The sequence below is a fragment of the Mirounga angustirostris genome, unplaced genomic scaffold (genome assembly GCF_029215605.1).
Source record: "Mirounga angustirostris isolate CCGP_5_RB_7025 unplaced genomic scaffold, mMirAng1.0.hap1 SCAF_9, whole genome shotgun sequence".
Lineage (NCBI taxonomy): Eukaryota > Metazoa > Chordata > Mammalia > Carnivora > Phocidae > Mirounga > Mirounga angustirostris.
In genome coordinates, this window is record NW_026991717.1 from 2,801,075 (window position 1) to 2,805,384 (window position 4,310).

A 4,310-nucleotide genomic window follows, 5' to 3' on the forward strand; every position below is an offset into this window, starting at 1 on the left:
CATTTTTAGATGGTGATAATAAGAGCTTACATTTGCTGAATCAGTCAGGTTTGTCTGACTCAGGTGCCCTCACTCTGAATCACTACTTCTCTTGGCATTTAAGAAACAAAACAAAGCAAAAAAAAAACCTTTTCTAAGCTTTTGCAATCAGATCATTTATTTTGCCTTAAAGATTTTACTTATTTACTTACTTGTCAGAGAGAGAGCACAAGCAGAGGGAGCAGCCACAGAGGGAGAAGCAGGCTCCCCGCTGAGCAAGCAGTCTGATGCGGGGATGTGGGACTCGATCCCAGGACCCCAGGATCACTATCTGAGCCAAAGGCAGATGCTTAACTGACTGAGCCACCCAGGTGCCTCTGCAATCAGATCATTTAAAAGAGAGGCCTTCTTTGATGAGTGTTCTGTAGTTCCTAGAGTATATTAAAGAAGACACAAAAAGATGGAAAAAACCTTCCATGCTCATGGAACAGAAGAATAAACATTGTTAAAATATCTATGCTACCCAGAGCATTCTATACTTTCAATGCCATCCAGATCAAAATTCCAATGACATTTTTCAAACTGCTGGAACAAACAATCCTAAAATTTGTATGGAATCAGAAAAGATCCCTAATCACCAAGGAAATGTTGAAAAAGAAAAACAAAGCTGGGGGCATCACATTGCCCGATTTCAAGCTATATTACAAGGCTGCATGGTACTGGCACAAAAACAGACATAGAGACCAATGGAACAGAATAGAGAGCCCAGATATGGACCCTCAACTCTATGGTCAAATAATCTTCGACAAAGCAGGAAAAAGTATGCAATGGAAAAAAGAGTCTCTTCAATAAATGGTGCTGGGAAAATTGGACAGCTATATACAGAAGAATGAAACTCGAACATTCTCTAACACCATACACAAAGATAAACTCAAAATGGATGAAAGACCTCAATGTGAGACAAGAATCCATCAAAATCCTAGAGGAGAACATAGGCAGTAACCTCTTCGACATTGGCCACAGAAACTTCTTTCAAGATACATCTCCAAAGGCTAGTCAAACAAAAGCAAAAATGAACTTTTGGGACTTCATCAAGATAAAAGCTTCTGCACAGCAAAGGAAACAGTCAAGAAAACAAAGAGGCAACCCACAGAATGGGAGAAGATATTTGCAAATGACACTACAGATAAAGGGTTGGTATCCAAGATCTATAAGGAACTTCTCAAACTCAACACCCAAAAAACAAATAATCAAGTCAGAAAATGGGCAGAAGACATGAACAGACACTTCTCTGAAGAAGACATACAAATGGCTAACAGACACATGAAAAAATGTTCATCATCATTAGCCATCAGGGAAATCCAAATCAAAACCACACTGAGATACCACCTTACACCAGTCAGAATGGCAAAAATGGACAGGGAAAGAAACAACAAATGTTGGAGAGGTTGTGGAGAGAGGGGAACCCTCTTACACTGTTGGTGGGAATGCAAGTTGGTACAGCCACTTTGGAAAACAGTGTGGAGATTCCTCAAAATTTTAAAAATAGAGCTACCCTATGACCCAGCAATTGCACTCCTGGGTATTTACCCCAAAGACACAGATGTAGTGAAAGAAGGGCCATATGCCCCCCAATGTTCATAGCAGCAATGTCCACAATAGCCAAACTGGAAAGAGTCGAGATGCCCTTCAACAGATGAATGGATAAAGAAGACGTGGTCCATATATACAATGGAATATTGCTCAGCCATCAGAAAGGACGAATACCCAACTTTTACATCAGCATGGATGGGACTGGAGGAGATTATGCTAAGTGAAATAAGTCAAGCAGAGAAAATCAATTATCATATGGTTGCACTTATTTGTGGAACATAAGGAATAGCATGGAGGACATTAGGAGAAGGAAGGGAAAAATGAAGGGAGAGAAATCGGAGGGAGAGATGAACCATGAGAGACTATGGACTCTGAGAAACAAACAGGGTTTTAGAGGGGAGGGGGGATCGGTTAGCCCGGTGATGGGTATTAAGGAGGGCACGTACTGCATGGAGCCCTGGGTGTTATAGGAAAACAATGAATCGTGGATCACCACATCAAAAACTAATGATGTATTGTATGGTGACTAACATAACATAATAAAATTAAATTTAAAAAAAAAAGAGAGAGAGGCCTTCTTTATGGTTGGGCTCCCCCACTCACCCACCTGTAGCTCTATCCCAGCCTTCCACAGATGTAAGGAAGACCCTTAAACTTTCATCTTGAAAGGAATAATGTTGTATCTGACTGCAGTAAGACAAATGTAGCTGTTGATGGCTTATAAATGCCCTTCTAGAGTTGATCAGCATTTTGTGGCTGTGAGAGGACACCTTCACAGTTGAAAGCATTTGGAAGAAAAGAAACTTCTTCCAATGAGCAAAACTGATGCAGGATGGTAAGCTTGCAGCATCTGGGTAAAACCAGGAAGTGACTGACTTCCTCTTGTGGGTATAATCTTACCAACTTCATAATGCCTCCCTGAGGATCAGATAAGATGAAGTGATATTTGTATTCTACAAATCAAGATAGTCTTTCCATGTAGATTGGTTCTGGTGGGATTTGCTTCTATGTTGGAGTATATTTGACATAGTCTAATTTCTTTAAAGCACGCTGAACAAGCAAGGATATGGTGGGATTAAAGAGAGATTTGCATATGGGCTTTTCCCTTTGTGTTTCATAATGAAAATTTGAATTCCAGTTTCCCAGCCACGTGGTGATGACTTTAGCATAAAAGGCTCGCCAGGTAGGAGGTGGCTTCCTGGGCTGAGGGGCAGCATTCTCATGGAAAATTAAAAAACAAGTGCTTATTTGTAGCCATGAAAATGTAATCATTCTTGCGCTCAAATATGCTTTACATTACCTGGAAGAGGGTTTGTTGGCACTGGGTCTGTTGTGTAACTGAGGAAACCACTTTGTGCTATAAAAACATGCTGATGTGAAAAGCAGTCCAGTGAGAACCGGCTAATGGCAGAAGCAGGTAGCAGAGCACAGGGAGGCTCTCCCGGGGGACATTTAGGAGACTGGAGGGGACCCCCTGGTGCCACATGGTGAGGACAAAGGCACTGCTGAACCCTTGGGAAAAGGAACTCAAAGTCAGAGGAATGATTACATTAACAGCGAGTGGGTTGGCTGCAAACTTTTATTTCCTATTTGCAATGGTCAATGGTCTATGAGATCTCATGTGTGTGCTCTCTAGAGGGCCTTTCTTGAGGGAGAGATTCCCAAATTCCTAAACTAAGAGGTGCAGAGAAAAGCTCGCAGTGATTCTTGGAGGCAGAGTAGAAATCGGCATTTTAAAGCAGGTTAACTGGGGCTAAACCTTACTCCAGGTCTCCAGGGAAAACAGGTTGGACTGACTAAGGATGGATCTCTTGATGCTCAGAATTACTGACTTGATCCCTGAGACCTCGGGGTCTCATATCTGTAGCTCTTGGAAATATTATTCCACTCATAATACAGAAGCATTATCAATGGACATAAGAATTAAAATAATCAATACTAAGACTCCTCTGGAGAGCGTGGGGGCCGGAAAGTCTTAGCACATAAGCCACAAATATTTCCCTCTTCCTGGTCTAATGGTTGTCTACGATGATCTAGCTCCCTCGTGAACACCTCTGCTCAAATCTGGGATCTCAGGGCAAGCCCTGCCCTCATTGGATAGCTCATTCCAAGACGAGATCCCGCCCGGGTCCCTCTGACCTCTTCCTCCTTCATTCTATGAAAAGCCTGGCCTGGGCTTCCAAGGACCAGGACCCTCTCTCGTTCATTGTTACTATTTTTTTTTTTTTTTGTCAACCATGAGCTCTGCTCTCCCCAGGCAATGCACTGGCAATGTGCGGAAGAAATCCAAAATCTCATGCCCGGGCAGGAGGATGCAAGAAAACAAACCCAAAGAGATTCGAAAAGAAATACTGAGATAAAAGCTAAAATTAATGGAAAAGATTTCCCCCTCCCCAGAAATGATTTGATCAGCAAAACCCAGAGCTTGTCCTTTGAAATGACTTATAAGACAAATGAACCTTAGGCAAAGAGGATCGGGAAAGATGAGGCACAACTCACATTAAAAACCAAACAAAAAACCCACACTCAGATAAATAAAATGTTTGAAAATTGTAACAGGATACTATGAAAAACGCCATAACAGATTTGAAAACAGAGCTGAAACAGACCATTTTCCTGGGAAACATAAAATCAGAATTGGCCCCAATTCCCACACACGGAGGCTCTAGATTTTCTAGATTTGTATGCACATTTGTTGGCACAATTCTAGTTCTTTCCCTCTACTTCTCATGCCTGCT